The sequence below is a fragment of the Trichomycterus rosablanca genome, chromosome 7 (assembly GCF_030014385.1).
Source record: "Trichomycterus rosablanca isolate fTriRos1 chromosome 7, fTriRos1.hap1, whole genome shotgun sequence".
In the NCBI taxonomy this organism is placed as follows: Eukaryota; Metazoa; Chordata; class Actinopteri; order Siluriformes; family Trichomycteridae; genus Trichomycterus; species Trichomycterus rosablanca.
Genome location: NC_085994.1, coordinates 32,112,080 through 32,135,355, shown reverse-complemented (window position 1 = coordinate 32,135,355; position 23,276 = coordinate 32,112,080). Strand labels below are relative to the sequence as shown.

At 39.1% G+C, this 23,276-nt stretch overlaps 1 protein-coding gene across 1 annotated transcript in view; it reads left to right on the top strand.

The window, feature by feature from the left end:
- Positions 1–1,242: 1,242 nt before the first annotated feature.
- plxna3 (plexin A3) overlaps positions 1,243–23,276 on the top strand; it is a 292,904-nt gene continuing 270,870 nt past the window's right edge. The window contains exon 1 of the mRNA XM_062999232.1: positions 1,243–1,389. The gene's annotated coding sequence lies outside the window, so the exon portion shown is untranslated. The remainder of the gene's footprint in view (positions 1,390–23,276) is intronic.

Sequence of the window (23,276 nt, the reverse complement as noted above, 5' to 3'; positions counted from 1 at the left end):
GCATATACAAGACAAAATATACATTAAGTTTAAAAAAAGATATACATTAAAAAAAAAAAAAAAAAAAAATAACAAAAAGCACTATTGCACATACATTGTAAACAGACATAAAATACACGTTAAGTAAAGTAAAAAATATATACACACTAGTAGGAAATATTGCACATAATTTGTAGTGATGAGGTACCGGTGTAATAAATAAATAAAAAATGGCATGGTGTTAAACACTTAGGTTATTGCACAGAATGTAATAAAGAGTAGCAGCATGGTGTAGGTATTTAAATCTTAATAAATATATGTGGTTAGAAAGTCCGTAAGTGTGAGCAGGTACGTTATGTGTGCTGTTACAGGGAGTTGAGTAATCTGGTGGCTTGTGGAAAAAAGCTCTTGCTGAGTCTGGTGGTCCTGCATCGCATGCTGCGGTAGCGTTTGCCAGAGGGCAAGAGACTGAACAGGCCATAGGCCGGGTGTGTAGGGTCACCAATTATCTAGCGTGACTGGTATAGTTCTTGTATGGAAGGGAGTGAGGTTCTGATGATGATCTCCGCCGTCCTCACTACTCTCTGAAGGGATTTCTGGTCTGAGGCTGTACAATTTCCATGAATGAATGATTAAATGAATGAATGAATGCATAAATGAATGAATGAATAAATAAATGCATGAATGAATGAATGAATGAATGAGTTTAAGGCCAATGAATTAGGTGGAACTATTGAGAGGTTCCTGTCAGGTTCCCCTTATAAAATATGAAGCAAAAATGAATCAAAGAATGAATGAATGCTTGTGTATGTATTGTCCTTGTCTTGAATGTAACATGACCATCATGACATCAGTTGTTGTTATCGTAGATGTTGTCACACACACACACACACACACACACACACACGAGCACGAGCTTCTCCATGTAACATCTGGGTTGGTCGAAAAATACTAGCAAAAGGGCGGGCCTGAACCATTTGACTTACAAGGTAGGTTTTTCGAAGTGTTTTAAATTGGTAAAACGACTTTAGCATTAATTTATACATTTTAAGTACTTTTGTATTGGATTAAATTGATTTAAATAATAGGATTTTTAGTAGCACATCGAAAATGATAGAATATGTGATAAGTAGCTCACGGCTGTAATAGTACCCCCCTCAGCTGTAAATGGTTCGCTCCATTTAAAGGACCAGTAGCAGCCGAGTCCGCGCTTCTAAAGAAAGCAGGACGCTTTTCTCAGGGTTACGAGATTTGCAGCGGGGCGGTGATCGTGTGCACCTTATTTTTTTTACCGGTTCTGCCGTTTTTCCTTCGTAAACGGAAAGATTTATAACAAGGAATCTGAGCGTACACCCAGCGAGGAGGTTCTGAGCCAAAGCGGTGGATCTAACTGTTGCACTTTGAATACAGGTAGGTGGGAGAGATGGGGGACGCTGCTCCTGGGTTCCACACATTTCCACTCCACAGCGCTGATCTCACACTGATGCTGTGCGCTGGATGAGAACATAAGGCTGTCTGCAGTGAGCCGGGCTTTTCTCTGTGTATGCATGCGTGTGTGGATGCTGAACGGGAGTGTGTGAGTGTGGGTTGTGCGGTTTGCTCCGTGTTAAAACGTGTTAAATGTGTTTAATAGGCGCCGCACCATCTGAACAAAGGAGCAGATAAAATCTCTAGTTGCTGAATGAGTGGTGCAAAAATGTGCGTCTGTGTCATCTCACTGAACTGTGTTTTCTGTGAGAAATCCTTCATTTATTCTTTTTTTCTTGCTCATTTTTCATTCCTAATCTGTCTGGATCTATCAGTGTTATGTGCATGGGCTTCTGTGTACACTGCGCATATCCCTGTTGCCCATACAAACCTACTCTTGTTTACATATTTTACACATTGCAAGCATGTCTTTATTTATTTGCTTTATTTTAATATAATAAAGCAAATATTAAGTACCCCCAAGAGCCCCTGAATGCTACCACAGCATTGCAATTCTTCTTAATACATTTTCTGGTGCATGTACACCATTCATTTCTTCTTAGGGCTTAGACTATAGGTACCTGTTTTTTCATGTATGTATTTGTTACAGTATTGTTCTTATTATGTCCTATTTTAATTATTTTCTAATATTCTATATTCACATTATATTCTCTATATAATGTGTGTATATAGTTTTTGGGTCTCACCTGCCTTGCTGATCTGTTTACAGATTTACATGGTACATGAACTACACACACACACGCATATACTGTATGTATGTGTGTAAGTATATGTATATATATGTATATATGTATATATATTGTATAATGTGTGTGTGTGTATATATATATATATATATATATATATATATATATATATACTGTATGTGTGTGTGTATATGTATATATATATATATATATATATGTATATATGTATATATATATATATATATATATATATATATATATATGTATATGCACACACACACTGTGTGTAGTTTATGTCTCACCTGCCTTACTGCTCTGTTTGTGCACAATGTTACATGTGCACTCACCAATCCAGATTCTAGTATTTACTATTATTTATGGGAATTAAGGCAAATTTTGTAAGTGCTCCCAAACTGAGCTGTGTTATTTACTCTTCTATATAACAGCTACAAGAAATTTATAGATAATTTATATTAATACTGTTAGGTGCACGAATCTCATCTTTTGGAGCCAACACCGGTCACACATTTAACTTCTTCAATACAAACCACACATCTAAACCATGTATTCTCTTTATTTAATACATCAGCTTCACCATATTAATGCCGCTATGCCACCACAATAATGCAATGCTTCTCGATAACATGTGTACGAATGTTATAAATGCTCCTGAGCTGTGTTTTCCGAATTGAGATTTGTACTCTTCTACTGTATATGACAGCTACAAGAAATCATAGATAATTTATATTATAAGTGTTGGGTGCATGAATCTCACCTTTTGGAGCCAACACCGGTCACACATTTAACTTTTTCAATACAAACCACACATCTAAACCATGTATTCTCTCATTTGCTTTATTTAATATATCAACTTTACTATATTAATTACACTTAAGGCTCCGTAATGCCACCAAAGTAATGCAATGCGTTCCAATATCATGTGTAATTGTGTATGAATTTTGTAAGTGCTCCTGAGCTGTGTCTTCCGAATTGAGATTTGGACTCTTCTATATAACAGCTACAATAAATCAATATATAATTCATATTATAAGTGTTAGGTGCATGAATCTCACCTTTTGGAGCCAACACAGTTCACACATTTAACATTTCCTATACAAACCACACATCTAAGTCATGTATTCTCTTTATTTAATATATCAGCTAAACCATATGAATTGCACTAAAGGCTCAGTAATGCCACAAAAGTAATGCAATTTTGTAAGCACTCCTGAGCTGTGTTTTCCTAATTAAGATTTGTACTCTTCTATATAACAGCTACAAGAAAATCAATATATAATTCATATTATAAGTGTTAGGTGCATGAATCTCACCTTTTGGAGCCAACACAGTTCACACATTGAATGTTTACTATACAAACCACACATTTCTCTTAATTTAATATATCAACTTCACCATATTAATTACACTTAAGGTTCCGTAATGCCACCAAAGTAATGCAATGCTTACCAATATCATGTGTACTTGTGTACGAATTTTGTAAGTCTACAGTATATAACAGCTACAATAAATCAATGTATAATTTATATTATAAGTGTTAGGTGCATGAATCTCACCTTTTGGAGCCAACACATTTAACTTTTTCCATACAAACCACACATCTATACCATGTATTCTCTCATTCTTTTTATTTAATATACCAACTTCACTATATTAATAACACTTAAGGCTCTGTAATGCCATCAAAGTAATGCAATGCTTCCCCATAACTTGTATTTTTATGTACATTGGATATGCATATACAGTTTTCCTTTTATTTTAGTACACATATTGGTAATTTTAATTTTCCCCCCTCTTCCCTGTGAATATTCCAGCTTTATGTTACATGTGTAGTCAATAGAAAATCCCAGTATCTGTAAATTAAACACACATCATTCTAATTACAAGATCTGAAATATCGTTATTGAAAATATATTTACGCAGAGAGTCTCCTCTGCCTTGCTGCTTATCTGTTACATGTACTACATGTGCCCAATTTGTTTTTGTGTTTTTAGGACCTTTCTTGAATTAAAAACCATTTTAACTAATTTTAGTGTAGAAGCCAGTGAGCATACAGTGAGTTAATATTGCTAAACGATAAATTTCATTCAGTACACATGTTAGTTTTTCAAAACAAACCTATACAGCATTAACATCTGTTCGTAGACATGAGAGTCCTGCTACTGGAGTGTTTACAGCGTTGACCATTCAGAGTCATAGGACAGTTAAACATGCTTAAAGCAGAGCACTCGCTGCTCTGTTCAACGGTGCTTATTATTATATATATCCCACTCTACCCAGAAAGCAGGGCCAGTTAGCTCTCCTGAACTCTTAGTCACAGATGGCTGTGGCATAGTTTGGGTTATTTGAAAATATTTATATTTACAGCACTTAGCTAATGCTTATATTCAAAGCGATTGACAGTTGTGACAGTATAGAATATAAGCAATTGAGGGTTAAGGGTTTTGCTCAAGGACCCAACAAAAGGCTAGTTAGAAGTGGTGGGGCTTGAACCATTGGGCGACCACTTTCCTAAAACTTAATTGAGAAGGAAGGAGGCGCACATCGAAAAACAATGCTGCTTTAAAATGGGCGAATAAAGCATTCAACCCAGTCTAGTTTGCCAGTATGGCAAATGCATCTACCCTGTTTGAAGGTTGTATTAGCTATGTTTGTTTATATACATTTCCTATATATTGCATTCACTGCAGTTGCAGATTAGGGTACATTTACACTTATGTGCCTATCCTCAAATTCAATAGTTAAAGTAGACATTTTAATTTTGTATATTTTCTGTAATGGGTGATGCTGGGTGGTAGAGCACTTGTCAGGAAATCTTTACCCTAACAGCAGGAAATCTGTAACCTAACAAAACTTACTATGATTATATGAATTTGCTTTTGTTGCTCTTGTTGCTGTTTTATGACGTGTTTATGTATCCTCAGAGTAGGGCTTTTCATTTTTACTTAAACTTTATCGATCGTTTTATATTCTAGCTGCAGCAATGGATGCTTGTGTTAACCAAACTGAAGACTTTGTAGATCTTCCACGTTATTTTATTGTGCGTTATTTCTGTATGTGTACATTTGTATACATTTCTCATATGCTGATAGATGTATTGTGACTACTCCTTCAGGATTCCTATTATACTCCTATTCATTTTAACCCCTTTTATCAGAACTGTATATCATTACTAGGCCTGTCGTGATTTTTACATGATTGCCTAATTTTAAGCTGATTGTAATTATTTACCATTATTCCAATTAATTTTGAGGTAACCACATGGACATGGTCAGTTAAATAGCTGCATTGGCATGTATTGGCAACACAAGGTACATCTGAATGACTTATTATAGCTTATTATAATCAGCTGTCAAACAAACTGTGCATGTCCCTTATAACTGGGCACAAAAATATGGACTCCAGCCTAGTTAAAATAGGGTCCGGTTCTTTTGGAAAACACTGGGTTTAAGGCCGGAATATCCTGGACAAGGTGCCAATCCTTCTTAGGGCTTCCCATCCCTCTTTCTGACATATTCAGTCGGGCGGCACTGTGGCTAAGTGGGTAGCACTGTCGCTTCACAGCCCCAGGTGGGGCGGTCCAGGTCCTTTCTGTGTGGAGTCTGCATGTTCTCCCCGTGTCCACGTGGGTTTCCTTCGGGTGCTCCGGTTTCCTCCCACAGTCCAAAGACATGCAAGTGAGATGAATTGGAGACAATGACTGTGTTCGATATAACCTTGTGAAATGAGTAACTACCGTTCCTGTCATGAATGTAACCCAAGTGTAAAACATGACGTTAAAATCCTAATAAACAAACTGACATATTCTGTCAAGTCGATGTAGCTGTCCGGCTGGCAAATAGCATAACAGACCGCTGCGCCACCCGAGCACCTAAATACAAATCCTGTGTTTCTTGTTGTTGTCTTAATTACTGTGCTTAAAATAACTATAATATATTTGTGTAAACATTTTTGTTTGTATTCCAATGCAGACTTGGTCATTTACATTTACATTTTCAGCATTTAGCAGACGCTCTTATCCAAAACGACTTACAGAAGTGCTTCTATAGTGAACATTTCATTTCTCAAGTTTAGGAAAACAACAGTCAAAGAACACAAATCTGCTAAAACCTGTTAGAACCAAAGTGCCTTTTTTTTTTTTTTTTTTGGAAATGGAAAAGAATGGAACAATGAATGGTCAGTCAAACCTATCTAATTTATATGGACACAAACAAGCCACCAGCTGTTTAATTTAGATTTGTGTGTGTGTGTGTTCGAAACCAGCAGATTCAGAAAACCCAAGAAGAATTCAAATTCACTAAAAAACTAATCTTTGAAATATCAAGACAGTCACAAATATGTTCTATTCCATTTCAATTCAACAAACACTTTCCATTCTGTTTAGCGTTTGATTTCTGTCAGTTATTCAGTTATTTGGTATTTTGTTAATAATTATGAAGTTTTATTAGTACGTAGTAGAAATTCTGGATCTCATTTGAATTAACATACAAACATTTGCTTGTTTACAAAAGTTCAGCCAAATTATTGTTATTTCTTTTTTTTTCTATTTTATTTATGCATTTGTTCCCAATTTAGCGTAGTCAGTTTGTCGTCCGCTGCTGGGGGATCCCTGATTGCAGTCGAGGTGGGTATATAGCTGCTCACGCCTCCTTCGACTCACACACAGCCCTTTGCAGAACCCTTTTTTCTCCCTTGCACTCTGCACAGGCACCTCTTTATCTGTCAATCAGGGTCCTTACACAGCGTTTGAAGACCCCACCCTAGAGATGTAACGATGCACCACAGGACAGTTAAAAATCGGTGCACATGTGCCATGATTCGAATCAATTATGAATTTAAGAATAATCGATATTCACTTTAAACAGCAGAGGGCACTGGCTCTATTCACCTCGCCCGGTTGACAGGACTTCACAAAGTTGCCAGGTAGGGGATTTTCCAGCCAAATTTATTTATGTGAGGATACTTTCTTTATTTGTATTATTCATTTAGTTTGTACCTACCTCAGAAATATAAGGACATTCATTATTTAGATAAATAAAAGATAAGCACAAATACAATATTTTATTTTATTTTTTTAAGAGAAATAATAAAAGGAAATTTTGTCAGTTTGTCTTCAATTTCATTTTGTTTAAAAAATCGGAAAAAAATTGTATCGTGAATCGTATCGCATCATGGGTAGAGTGTATCGTTATATCCCTACCCCATCCACATAGTCCAGTCATTTACATTTGACATTTTCAGCATTTTAGCAGATGCCTTTATCCAAAGCGACTTACATTACAGTTACAGTATACAGTCTGAGCAATTGAGGGTTAAGGGCCTTGCCAACAGCAGCAACCTGGCAGTGGTGTGGCTTGAACCAGCGACCTTCTGATTGCTAGACCAGCACCTTAACCACTGTCAACCCGCCGTAGCATAACCGTGTCTGCTGCAGGCACCGCCAATTATGCCTGCTAGATGGTGCCCAGCCGACCGGTGTCAAAGCCGAGTTTCAAACCGAGGAGTTTAGAATCTCGGCGCTGGTGTGCTAGCGAAATATCCCGCTGTGCCCCGGTGGTATTACCAAGTAAGGTTTTTAATTATAATCTTATTTTTCTATTTTATGTAACCAGTCTATAAGCTATATGAAGGGTAAATATTTTGTAAGTAGTAAATCAATTAATTTACAGATTAGTTTCACCGATGTCTTGCCAATTGTAGCCTTTATGCACACTATCCTTTTCTTTTACAAATTTGGTGTGTTTATAAAAAACACCTGCTTATAGCCGTTCTTTATTTAGATTAATTACCTTGAGCATCTAAAGGTTTTATTTACCACACAAAAGGTGCAGAAGTATTACAGTCTTTCAGCCACGTCTGTCACATACCTGGGAGCTCAGCTGGCTTTGTTGCCTCGTGTTTTATGGATGATAGACAACATTAATATTGTAATCTTTAAATAACGTCTTACGTGGCAAGGTGACACAGCTGGTAGAGTGAGCGCTGCATGGCATCGTGGGTCCTTGGGAACAGGATTCGATCTTCCCCTTTGCTCACTGTCTATGAGGAGTTTGGCATGCTTTCCTCTTGTCTGTGTGGGTTTCTTCTTTTTTGTGGGTGGGAGGGTACTTTGGTTTTCTGCCACCTTCCAGAAAATACAAAAGACTGACTGGCTCCTGTAAAGCTCACTAGGTGTGAGTAAGCGAGTAATTGTTTTGCCCTGCGCTGCATTGATGCCCTGTCCAGTTTGTAATCCTGCCTTGCGGCTCAGGTTTTTTGGGTGGCTCTGATAAAGCAGATCGTAAAAATAAAAGAATGAATGAATGAATGAGATGCTTCGGCCGCCGCTTCGTGTAGCCTGGGTGCACGCTGCAATTTTCCAATGCAAATGTAGCCTTAATTACAAACTTTTATTTTAACAACATTAAAATGCTGGACAGCTGCGGAGTGTTTGACTAGACTGGGGGAAAACGGGGGAATGTATTTAATTATAACAGCTTCTGAAGGGCTGAGAACTACCACAGAGTTACAATATACACAGATCAGCCATAACATTAAAACCACCTCCTTGCTTCTACACTCACTGGCCATTTGATCAGCTCCACTTACCATATAGAAGCACTTTGTAATTCTACAATTACTTACTGTAGTCCATCTGTTTCTCTGAACCCAGGTTTATTTTAGATGGACTTAAAGACAGTGGAAACGTGTGATGTGGTCCACATTTTAGCTTTTTTTTTATAGGAAAAACAGACATCAAACTCTGTGCGCCAATCCAGAAAAGAACCATCCAGACCTTCATCAATGAAAGGTGCAAAAGCCACCATTTTTCAAATTTATCAAATGGGGTGAATCAGTGGGTATGAGTGACTTGCATAGTACCGTTCACACAGAGGAAATTGAAATTTTTGAGAAACACGTATGCCGTAGTCAAGCTGACATATTTTCTCAGGAAGTCCGTGCTTAATTCAACAGTTCCAAGACTAATTCTGCTTGTTCTTCAATCTTTGTAGACACAGAGCGCATTTACTTGGCTGGCCTGCCTGCAGTCCAGATTGGTCTCCTATTGAAAATATGCAGTGCATCAGGAAGAGGAGAATCTGACAACTGCAACCACGGACTGTTGAGCAGCTAAATTATGAATGGGCAAGAATTTCACTTGCAAAACTGCAGCAATAAGTGCCCTCAGTACCCAAATTATTAAGTCTTAATTCATAGTAAAGGTGATGTAACATAGTGGTCAACATGTCTTTGTCCCAACTTTTTTAAGTGTATTTTAGGCACCAAATTCTATTTATGTTTTTAAAACACAGGTAGTTCAAGATAATTAACAAATCACAGATTCTTGTTATTGCGTTTTACAAAATGTCCCAACTTTTATAGAAATGGGGTTTGTATGTAGACATATAGATGGTCAAAATGTTTGGGTGTGAGAATATATAGCTGGGTGGATATTGATAAGTGAAGTGATTGACAGAAAATCCATTTAAATGAATAGTTGAACAGATCAATTAGTAGACAGATAGTAAATAAGCAGATTAAGTAGTTGAATAGAAAACTAAACTGACATACATCTGGGAGCTGGATGGTGTCTTGATGGATAGGTAGCCGGATGGTTAGGTGGCTGAGTAGCGGATATACTGGATAGCCAGATCAACAGATGGACACTTGAGTGGACAAATTGATGGGCAGATGGATGGATCGTTGTAAGTATGAATGGATGAGCAGATGAACAAATAGGTGGATGAATAGATGCATTGATGAATGGATGGATAGACAGAGTGATTGTCAGGTGTAAACAGATAATCTATAGGCAGACGAAGATCTATGGATATAAATGTAGGCAGATAAAACGGGGTAGTGGGTAGATTAATGATTGGATGGATGGATGGATGGATTGAAGGGCGATAGATTGATGAGCTGACCGTATAGGTAGAAGGAGAGAATTGATAGATTGGTAAGTGGAGAGATGAATGGATATATGCAGAGGTTGATTAATAGATAGCTGAATAGGCAGATGTGAAAGGATACATAGAAAGAAATTAATAAATAAATGGTTGGTTTAATGGATGGATGGACAGATAAATGAATGCATAAATGGATGCACAGTTTTTTAGATGGCATGATTGATGCATTGGATAAATAATCAATCAATGGATAGATGGATTAGGAGATAGATGGTTGGCTGGATGTATAGACAGATAGTATAAAGACAAATGGGCAGATATTGTCATGGGCAGATAGACAAAGCCGTATGTATAGCCTGCTCTGTCTAGATGGAGGAGGGGATCTCACTCTCCCAGATCTCTGTCTTTAAGCCTATGCAAACACCCACACTGAATAATTTTAGGCTATATTATATAAGCAATGTTTTTGAGCCCCGTTCAATTTCCCGAAATGTCAGGACACACCTGGCATTAATATTTAATGTAAGATTTTTGTCGGATTTGTGATGGTCAGAGGTTTGTGATCCTGATCTGGGGCTGCTGATGAATACCAGATTTGGTTTGACTTTATATTGAATCATTGGATCATGTAACACATATATCATCTGATCCCCTGTGATTTTACTCTCACAATTCGAACAGTGTAGTGTCTACATGGTTAGGTTGTTATTAGGTTGCATGGTTTACTGGGTGCTTGGGTGGCTCAGCGGCTGCCGGCGGGAGTCAACACAGACATGATCGGCTATGTCTGAGTGGGGGGATGGCTAAAGCCTTGGGATGGATTGGCGCCCTGTCTGAGCTGTTCCAGTCTTGGTCTCTCTTCACTGGACTACTTGTATATACTATATCCCTTCTTTGGGCTACTTGTATATACTGTATCCCTCCACTGGAGTACTTGTATATACTGTATCCCTCCACTGGAGTACTTGTATATACTGTATCCCTCCATTGAACTACTTGTATATACTGTATCCCACCACTGGACTACTTGTATATACTGTATCCCTCCACTGGAGTACTTGTATATACTGTATCCCTCCATTGAACTCTTGTACATACTGTATCCCTCCACTAGAATACTTGTATATACTGTATCCCTCCACTGGAGTACTTGTATATACTGTATCCCTCCATTGAACTCTTGTACATACTGTATCCCTCCACTAGAATACTTGTATATACTGTATCCCACCACTAGAATACTTGTATATACTGTATCCCACCACTAGAATACTTGTATATACTGTATCCCTCCTTTGGACTACTTGTACATACTGTATCCCTTTTTTGGACTACTTGTATATACTGTGTCCCTCCATTGGAGTACCTGTATATACTGTATCCCTCCTCTGGACTACTTGTATATGTTGTATCCCTCCATTGGAGTACTTGTATATACTGTATCCCTCCATTGGAGTACTTGTATATACTGTATCCCTCCTCTGGACTACTTGTATATGTTGTATCCCTCCATTGGAGTACTTGTATATACTGTATCCCTCCATTGGAGTACTTGTATATACTATATCCCTCCTCTGGAGTACTTGTATGTACTGTATCCCTCCATTGGACTACTTGTGTATACTGTTTTCCTCCACTGGAATACTTGTATATACTGTATCCCTCCACTGGAATACTTGTATATACTGTATCCCTCCACTGGACTATATGTATATACTGTATCCCTCCATTGGACTACTTGTGTATACTGTTTCCCTCCACTGGAATACTTGTATATACTGTATCCCTCCACTGGAATACTTGTATATACTGTATCCCACCACTGGACTATATGTATATACTGTATCCCTCCACTGGACTACTTGTATATACTGCATCCCTCCACTGGACTATAGGTATATACTGTATCCCTCCACTGGACTATAGGTATATACTGTATCCCTCCACTGGACTATAGGTATATACTGTATCCCTCCACTGGACTATAGGTATATACTGTATCCCTCCATTGGAGTACTTGTATATACTGTATCCATCCATTGGACTACTTGTATATACTGCATCCCTCCACTGGACTATAGGTATATACTGTATCCCTCCACTGGACTATAGGTATATACTGTATCCCTCCACTGGACTATAGGTATATACTGTATCCCTCCACTGGACTATAGGTATATACTGTATCCCTCCATTGGAGTACTTGTATATACTGTATCCCTCCATTGGAGTACTTGTATATACTGTATCCATCCATTGGACTCTTGTACATACTGTATCCCTCCATTAGACTACTTGTATATACTGTGTCCCTCCATATATATACAGTGTATCACAAAAGTGAGTACACCCCTCACATTTCTGCAGATATTTAAGTATATCTTTTCATGGGACAACACTGACAAAATGACACTTTGACACAATGAAAAGTAGTCTGTGTGCAGCTTATATAACAGTGTAAATTTATTCTTCCCTCAAAATAACTCAATATACAGCCATTAATGTCTAAACCACCGGCAACAAAAGTGAGTACACCCCTTAGTGAAAGTTCCTGAAGTGTCAATATTTTGTGTGGCCATCATTATTTCCCAGAACTGCCTTAACTCTCCTGGGCATGGAGTTTACCAGAGCTTCACAGGTTGCCACTGGAATGCTTTTCCACTCCTCCATGACGACGTCACGGAGCTGGCGGATATTCGAGACTTTGCGCTCCTCCACCTTCCGCTTGAGGATGCCCCAAAGATGTTCTATTGGGTTTAGGTCTGGAGACATGCTTGGCCAGTCCATCACCTTTACCCTCAGCCTCTTCAATAAAGCAGTGGTCGTCTTAGAGGTGTGTTTGGGGTCATTATCATGCTGGAACACTGCCCTGCGACCCAGTTTCCGGAGGGAGGGGATCATGCTCTGCTTCAGTATTTCACAGTACATATTGGAGTTCATGTGTCCCTCAATGAAATGTAACTCCCCAACACCTGCTGCACTCATGCAGCCCCAGACCATGGCATTCCCACCACCATGCTTGACTGTAGGCATGACACACTTATCTTTGTACTCCTCACCTGATTGCCGCCACACATGCTTGAGACCATCTGAACCAAACAAATTAATCTTGGTCTCATCAGACCATAGGACATGGTTCCAGTAATCCATGTCCTTTGTTGACATGTCTTCAGCAAACTGTTTGCGGGCTTTCTTGTGTAGAGATTTCAGAAGAGGCTTCCTTCTGGGGTGACAGCCATGCAGACCAATTTGATGTAGTGTGCGGCGTATGGTCTGAGCACTGACAGGCTGACCCCCAACCTTTTCAATCTCTGCAGCAATGCTGACAGCACTCCTGCGCCTATCTTTTAAAGACAGCAGTTGGATGTGACGCTGAGCACGTGCACTCAGCTTCTTTGGACGACCAACGCGAGGTCTGTTCTGAGTGGACCCTGCTCTTTAAAAATGCTGGATGATCTTGGCCACTGTGCTGCAGCTCAGTTTCAGGGTGTTGGCAATCTTCTTGTAGCCTTGGCCATCTTCATGTAGCGCAACAGTTCGTCTTTTAGGATCCTCAGAGAGTTCTTTGCCATGAGGTGCCATGTTGGAACTTTCAGTGACCAGTATGAGAGAGTGTGAGAGCTGTACTACTAAATTGAACACACCTGCTCCCTATGCACACCTGAGACCTAGTAACACTAACGAGTCACATGACATTTTGGAGGGAAAATGACAAGCAGTGCTCAATTTGGACATTTAGAGGTGTAGTCTCTTAGGGGTGTACTCACTTTTGTTGCCAATGGTTTAGACATTAATGGCTGTATATTGAGTTATTTTAAGGGAAGAATAAATTTACACTGTTATATAAGCTGCACACAGACTACTTTTCATTGTGTCAAAGTGTCATTTTGTCAGTGTTGTCCCATGAAAAGATATACTTAAATATCTGCAGAAATGTGAGGGGTGTACTCACTTTTGTGATACACTGTATATAAGTAGAGCACACTAAATCTCGTACTTGAACAATGACAATAAAGGTATGACGTTTGGTGACCGTGAAAGTACAATTACACCAGAAAGTCAGTTCAGAATGTGCATTAATTGATCATTTATTGATTAATTATGTGATTATTATGTTTGTTTTTCTTTTCTTTTTCTCATTTGTGGTCTATTTGCAGTCCTAGTGCAGGTCTATTATTATTATAATATGGCTTTTGTTTTTGCACCATCATCATAACCTTTGCAAAATGTTATTTCATTACAATGCCTTCAGGTATTTTGAGAAAGATGGAGGAGAAAAATGATACCCTATAAGAAATGAAACTTGTAAATTGTATCCAAACATAGTGTGTTTATCAGTGAAGGTAGCTGCTGCCTAATGAAACCCTTTCTAGTACCTTTTGAGTAGTTTTTTTGGCTAAATAACAAACATTGCTTTAAATTAAAACGTGTATATACGTAGATTTTTAGACTTAGCTTAGTTGAGAAATGTTATGATGAGTTTTAAACAATTGCTAATACACTGCCTAATACACTGATGAGCCAAAACAATAGGTCCACCCTCCTAATATGCTGTCCAAACAGCTCTGAACAACGGAGGCATAGACTCCACCAGACAGTTTTAAGGTATCTGGTACCAGGACAGTACTAGCATATCATTCAGCTTCAGTACATTACAAGGTGGACTGTCAGACAATGCATCCTGGTGCCATCTCTTCCACAGGTAACTGATGCACACATGCCTGGTCAATCCATATGATCTTGTAGAAAACAGATTTTTCAGAGCTGCGGATGGGCCTGTGTGCCCATTGTAGGTACTTTTGATAGTGGATTACCATGGGCATATTGGCCTCGGGATAGACCCAGTACCTGCTGAAAGGAGTATATCTTCCAAATGGCCTGGTAATGTCTAGGACTCCCACCTGATGTGCTGGTAGAAGTTGTATGGAGACCGAGTCCTGGGCTTCTTTGCTTGTACTGTTGCCATTGTGACCCGGAAATGGAAACGTGGAAAAGATCATGTGCAGAGATTCAGTGCCGAGCAGAGATTTAAACTCGAGAGCTCGAGATCTCAGCGGTGGTGGGCCAGCGTGTTAATTTCCTTTTCAATGATACTTTAAATCCTCCAACCAAATGAATAAATTAGCCCAAACTGTAAGTTAATTATAATTGAACTAAGTTATCTAATCAATCTACTCAAAGGTCATTTTACCAGCCTGCTGGGATAAAAGGGCTTAGTGGGGAGGACAACAAATCTAAGCTAATTATGAAAAGAAATGTTGCCTTGTGTTTAAAATACACACTTTCCTCTTTATTAGATCAGATTTATTTTCAGTAACTCAATATTAAACAGTGTGTCAAAAAAGCAAGGAAGCAAGGAGTGTCCACATGTATTTTGCAAACCACTTTGTATGGAGGTTAGGGATGCAAATTTTGCCATTTTCTGTTAATCAGTAATTGATCGTCATTACTCAACAATTAATCAACTGACAAGCTTATAGCATAGAGCATCATATCAACAATTCTTCATACTTAATTTAATGAAAAACAGCATAACATAGTGAACATAGCAGAAATGTACAGTAGAGCAGTAACATTAACCCCGTGAGCAGAACCAGTTCATTACACACACTATTTACACATGCTAATCAAATAATAGCGATGCACTTGGTCTTCCTGACTATATTAGTGTAGGTATTACAATCGTAATCAAAATGATTCAACCCCATTGCAAATTTGGTTTATTAGCTAAATTTACAAATTCAGCTGTTTGCAATAAACCAAACAAACAAGAACAACCAACACAACACAGCTAATATAACAAGTGGTTTCTCCAAGTTTAACACAAAATGCCACTTTCAATTTGCTATGTTGGTTGAATAATTTTAATTACAACTGTAGATAATAAACAGTCTTATACTGAAGTATAGATTATTACTTCTGAAAGTTGAGTTTAGGGGGCTCAGATCCTGGACTGGGCTCACAAATACAGAAGATGCATGCCGTTATCTGAACCTAGTCATTAAGAGGACACACATCAGTGCACCTTTAGTTCATAGTTTAGGTCATAGGCCGGGGTTAATAGAAGGGTTGTGTCAAGAAGGACATCTGGTGTAAAAAAAAAAAATCTAATATGCGGCCGCATGTTCTGCTGTGTCGACCGCTAACAGGGGCAACCAAAAATACGAATACGTTTGTTGTCATTGTATTAGTACAGTGAGATTCAGTGTGCTCGGTGCTAGGAAATAGAATAGATATATACAAAGTAGTCCAGTGGAGAAAGTTTACAAGTGCAATGCTTCATTTGTACTTATGGACAGGCATGAAGTATGTCTAAATGTGCAAACGAGAAATATGAGGTGCAGTGGTACCTTGAAACTCAACGTCAGCTTGTTCTGGGACTGACGATGAGTTTAAAAGGCGTTAAAAACCTGTTAATGCGTTCCATGGTCCCGTGGACTTGCATATATTTTGGGCTTATGTAAAATAATGGGGTTGTTTTTAGCTAAAAATACACTAAAAATAACAAATATAATATAAAACCGCTGAAATAAAAAGCTGATTCTCACAATTTCTCAGAACCCAGAGCTTTAACACAAGTTTAAAAGTGAAACAGTAAGGAAAATCCAGCTAAACAAAGATACATCTGGAGCTTTCCGTTATTCTACATAAATGCAGATTTGTCTCATAGTGGCACTTTGATGACGTTTTACCGCACCGCTCAAGCCGTTCATTGGTAATTTGAAATTAAATAAATTATTCTTTTCAAAATAAACTGAATGCGTTGAGTTTAAGGGAAATGTTGCGTTTAAGGGGCATTGCACCAGAGAGTCATGAGTTTAGGGGACATTGAGTGACAAGGTACCACTGTACTAGTAAAAGGGTCCCGGTAGTAGAAAGCTCCCGGTTTCCATATAAGGTGTCACGTGCATTAGTAGCAAGGCAATATAGCAATGGCAGTAGCTATGTCATCAACCTTGTAGCAGCTTTGAATACTGTTAAAGCGGTTGATATATAACATATTATAATATACATTGCGTAATATACCAGCTATACATATTATGTACAGAGAAGGATGCAGTAATGACATGGTATACAGTTTCAATGTTTATTTGAGTTGAAAAAAAGAGTCATTTATTTATACCAGTATGCCTGTGAACGCAACCCCCTGACTGGTGTGGGTATAATACCGTCGCTGGCACACTGCTTGACATTTTTCTTTATTTAACTCGGACCCCAGTATTTCTTTTTTTAATTAGTAATACACATCATCAAGCTGAGTCTTCATTTACATTAACGTGAATGAAAAAGCACTTTTTGATTCATTTGTCAAAGAACAGCTTGGCCAAAGTTAAAATGCACAGATTTCCTCTTCCCTCAAACAGAGTCGAAGTTTAATGTCCGACATTTGCTTTTATTAGTCTCACAAGACTGCACTATGTCTAGCATTATAATCTGGAGAAATGTGTATAGAGAACAATGGTGGGAATGGAATCCTATTAGGTGGGACCAGCAGCTGGGCTTTTACCATTATGCCACACAGGCTTAATCTTATGTGCTGGTAGATGTTTCACATTTGGTAGATGTTTACTCTAGAGTAAATAACCAGAAGTGTTATTTGATAAAACCTAAAAGAATCTGTTTGTTTTGGACCACACACTGAATTGTAAGTGGATGGCATCCATGGCATATACACTGATTAGGCATAACATTATGACCACCTTCCTAATATTGTGTTGGTCCCCCTTTTGCTGCCCCACAAACAACAAACTGGGATGCACTGTGTATTCTGACACCTATCAGAACCAGCATTAACGTCTTCAGCAATTTGAGCTACAGTCGCTCCCCACGTGCATCAATGAGCCTTGGCTGCCCATGACCCTGTCGTCGGTTTATCACTGTTCTTTCCTTGGACCACATTTGATAGATACTGACCACTGCAGACCGGGAACACCCTACAAGAGCTGCAGTTTTGGAAATGCTCTGACCCAGTCGTCTAGCCGTGTATGTAACAAACGCCACAACTAAAATAAATAGGTGGAATGCACCAGTCACGATTTACAACACTTATGTGCTTTTCTGGAGCTGAATTTCTCATTCATTGTTCAGTATCATCATCACATGGTTCTATTTTAATACATGATTCAGTTTTTCTGCTTGCAGAGTCACTTCTGTTGTGTCTAGCACGTTTTCATCCCTCACACTCATTCTGCTCTGTCTGGACTGACCAATCAAGTCACAAGTTTACTTATACTTGTAGAAACATGCACACTAAATATACAAAAGTATTGGGACACCCATTGTAATTATTAAATCCATGTGTTTTAGTTATAGCAACTGCAATACATCATTTCAGGTGTATAAGATTATTTACTAAGAAGATATAATATGCAGCAACAGTGAAGAGAAGGCCATGTCCTGTTCCAGCAATACTGTGCCCTTGTGCACAAAGCAACATCTATAAACACAGAGCTCTGACCTCAGCCGCACTAAACAGCCACAATAAACATCAATTACGGCTTTCTTTACCAACATCAGTACCCAGCTACACAAATGCTCTTTTGTGAGAAGCATTCTCAGAAGAGTGGCTCTTGTTAAAGCTGAAAAGGTCACATAGAGGTCACACTGTATTAATCATTTGTTTTAATGGAATGTCCAACAAGCTTATGATCTGGTGTCTGAATACTTTTGACCATATAGTCAAAGCAGGTCTATGTGGGTTGACTAAATCTGCTGGTTCAAAATTCACGCAGCAGCTTGGAAATACTATCTGTGTAGTAAAATGTTCCATAATGCCATTTAATTTTGCAACATGACTTCTCTATGCCCATTTAAATTGGGCTGGTTTGGCTACACCTGTTAGAGTCTTTGAGTCCAAGTATATAATAAAGTACAGTGGTCTCTTTAAAAAGATTGCCACAAATCGTGGTTATGCTGAGTGGTTATCGTCCAGCCAGATGTTTAGACCTCCAAATACATCAAATAAAACAATAAAATAACAACAGGTTTGCCATGAATAAAAAGCAGCTTAAACACAGACTGCATTATATTATTGTTCTAGTAGTGTAAATGGGTCTGAAAAGAAATGGGGTGGTGCAGCAGTACTATGTGCTAGCCCACGACCACAGGGACCCCGGGTTCAAATCCCCAGCGATGTTATTGGCCCGGTCGGGTGTCTATATACAGACTTAATTGGCTATGTTTTGGTGGTCGGGGGGTGGCTGAGGCTCTTCGATGGATTGGCATCTTGTCCATGGTGTGTTATTGCATTGTGCTCAGCGATCCTGGGGAAATCTAACCCACCAGGTTTGACCCTGATCAGAATAAAACAGTGGTAAAACATGAAAATGAAATAAAAATAAATAATACATAAGTATAAATGAGTACTGTTATTTCTGGAGGTGTTTTAGCACCTTTAGCAGCAAGGTACAAGCACTCATTTATTCATTTCATCAGCCCACTTTATCCTGGTCTGGGTCGTGGTGAGTCTGGTTATATGTAAGGCCATACCAAATTGAAATAAGCCGTTTCCCGTGTAATATGCAATTTGCTCTGAAATTCAAACTTTGTGTTTAGCGATTTAACGTTTTTCATCCGTGTATTGTTCAAGTGCCTCACATTTACTGGTTAATTTGCACTATGAGGCGGTTCTAGCAATCCTACGGCAATTCAGTTAGCAGTCGGGTAACTCGGGTAACTGAGTTTGGAAAACTCCAAACCAATTCTGTGGACATATGCTGCCTTTAAGTTCTCCTCGGAAGTTCCTACTTACGAGTTCGGGGTCGTAATTACGACATGATGTGCGTTCAAGTGGTTTTTGGTCGGGTAAAAATGGACGTCATGACAAAACTCCTTTTGTTTATGCTTTTATTTTTGTATAATCAAAAACAGGAACTCTATTTTGCCTTACTGAAAGAAAATGAAATGAAGAGGAGACGCATTCAGTGAGTAATGTTTTATCCTGTTAGAATCATTGAATCACATTAGAATATTAATATTAAACAACACAAAAATATCTGTGCACAAGATATCTGCTCATGAGGCAACACTTTTTGGGTTCTTCTGATCAGCTTTGTTGCTATTCTTCATCAGAACAAGTGCACGTTGTGTACAAAATGTATACTTATACAGTTTACTGTAGGGGCTGCATCCATACCGGCAGTCGCCATGACGTTTTGTTAATGCCCCCACATCGGAAACTCGGGGCTCATCGAAAAATCCGAGTTTCCCACTGGTAAATACGACATTGAGTTGCCATTCATGTGCCCTCATCTCGTAAATACGATATTTCCGACACGACTTGAAGGCAGCAATAGAGGGGGTGTGTGTCAAAACACAGACAAGAATTTTTGTATTTGAGACGGAGCCTTGCACTGTCGCTGAATGTTCTAGGTTTACATTCAACTATTAAGGTAGGCTGTGCTGTGTACTGTAGCTTCCATTTATTATACCATTCAATTTATGAGTGTTATTTAATGACTGCTGTGAAATGTGGCACTTTTCTGTGAAATCTATGAACTTAAGCACATTTTCCTGTGAATTTAGTAGGGCCCTAATTATATGAAAAGTAAACAGAATTTAGTGCTGAATGAAACATATTGTACTGATGTGAATGATTGAAGCTCAGTCTCTGATTGGCTGATGAATGACTGCACAGTTGAGGTGTTTTTATTTAAAAAAAAAAACCCCACACACATTAAACCTGATAAATGCTTTCAATGGACCACGTTGGTGCATATGATCTGTGTATGGGTTGTTCTCAGTGTTTACAAAGCCCAAACCCTGGTAACCTCCTTGTGCATGCGGGTTGCATGATGTCTCGACTGTGTGTGACCGCCAGGTTAATGGAAACAATCCGCTAGTCGGAGCAGCTGAATTATGGCACTTCCTCTAAAAATTATAGTTTTTCATGGTTGGATCAAACTTGGTCTGATCGTGCCGGTAAGCAGTGAGCAGAGCTGACATGTGAAGTCAGTGGAGGTGGTGATCACTGAACAATAGCTACCGTCTCAGCTCTCTCACCCTGTCTCTCTCTCTCCCTCTCTTAATCACCCTTTATCTTCGTAGCTTTGCGTCTCTCTGTAATTTAAAGTCTCTTTTGCCACGTCTTACTGAATGATCAGTCCTCGCTGATATCTTTAATGAGATCTTTTGTTTTTCTGAGACGCAGACAGGCGGATTTTTCCTTCTTTTCTCCAGCATATGGAAGGGAAAGGGTATTAGACTAAGCTCAGCACACACTGATGGAAATGATAAGGGACAATGTAAAGGCGTTGTGTGCTACCTGAATCATGGTGGAAGCTTCATTGTTTTGAAAGAAAAGGAACATTTTGAATGGAATTAAGCACAAAATACTAAAATGCTTATGAGTTGTTTGGCTGTAAAAAAAAACTACTAATGATAAAAATGAATCACCTTATCAGTACTATAATTGAGGATTTTGGAGTGTTGTATGCTGAAGTGAAGAGATGCAGGTGCATGCTTTGTTTTTAGATTTCATTCACTCTAATTATTCAATCCCCCCTATTTTTCCTGAGCTAGTCATTTCCAATTCCCTTGCCTCTTGCAACACCTCGCCCTGACTAGCACACAGCCCCTACACACGTGCAGTCAACAACTTTTTCTTTTTTTTTATCTCAGAGAGCCATATAGCATATGGAGAGCCCTGCTTTGCCCTCTGTAGATCATCCACCACTCATGAAAGCGCCTTAATCAGGCGGCAGAGGTCATATTTTTGCACTTATGTAGAAAATTGTAGTGACATCCCTCCGTCAGACACTGCCAAATGTGCCTATGAGCAAGCGTATTAGACCGCTAAACCACCTCCTTGTTTCTACACTCGCTGTCCATTTTATCAGCTCCACTTAACATATGGAAGAACTTTGTAGTTCTACAATTACTGACTGTAGTATATCTGTTTCTCTACATACGTTTTTAGCCTGCTTTCACCCTGTTCTTCAATGGTCAGGACCCCCACAGGACCACCACAGAGCAGGTATTCTTTAGGTGATGGATCATTCTCAGCACTGCAGTGACACTGACATGGTGGTGGTGTGTTAGTGTGTGTTGTGCTGGTATGAGTGGATCAGACACAGCAGCGCTGCTGGAGTTTTTAAATACCGTGTCCACTCACTGTCCACTCTATGAGACACTCCTACCTAGTTGGTCCACCTTGTAGATGTAAAGTCAGAGACGATCGCTCATCTTTTGCTGCTGTTTGAGTCGGTCATCTTCTAGACCTTCATCGGTGGTCACAGGACGCTGCCCACGGAGCACTGTTGGCTGGATATTTTTGGTTGGTGGACTATTAACTAACTATAGGAACTAGTGATGTCTTTAGTCTTATGGCATTTTGAGATTTGTACCAAATGTAAAGTGCATTACAAATTAAATGTATTATTAATATTATTATTATTCTCAGTCCAGCTGTTTGAGTTGGTCATCTTCTAGAACTTTATCAGTGGTCACAGGACGCTGCCCACGGGGCGCTGTTGGCTGGATATTTTTTGGTTGGTGGACTATTCTCAGTCCAGCAGTGACAGTGAGGTGTTTAAAAACTCCATAAGCGCTGCTGCGTCTGATCCACACACTAACACACCACCACCATGTCAGTGTCATTGCAGTGCAGAGAATGATCCACCACCCAAATAATACCTACTCTGTAGTGGTCCTGTGGGGGTCCTGACCATTGAAGAACAGCATGAAAGGGGGCTAACAAAGCATGCAGAGAAACAGATGGACTACAGTCAGTAATTGTAGGACTACAAAGTGCTTCTATATGGTAAGTGGAGCTGATAAAATGGACAGTGAGTGTCGCAGGGAAAAACAATAATAATGAAATGAACTTGTATGCGAACACTCCCTTCTGGATGCTTTATGTTACATGTCGTAAATCACAGTGGGACCAGATTGTACAGAGAGAGTAAGATGCAGTTTTTTTTGTGTTGCCTGGACAAATCATGGACAATGTGGGTGTATGGTGTGGTATGGTGTGGTACAGTTATTAATCTGAATCCAGAATTATCAGTGGACTTGGTTGATACCCTATTTCCGTTTCTCATTGTGTACGGGATCCTCAACCTGTCTTATTCACACACCCGTCTGCTTCACTCTCCCAGTTTAAGCTGCTTGTTTTCCGAATGACCGGGTGCAAGTGAATTTGAGGGTCTGACCCCGGCCTCCTACAGGATGACACCCAACACTGGCATAACAGAAAGAGGAAGCAATCAGAGAACCTACA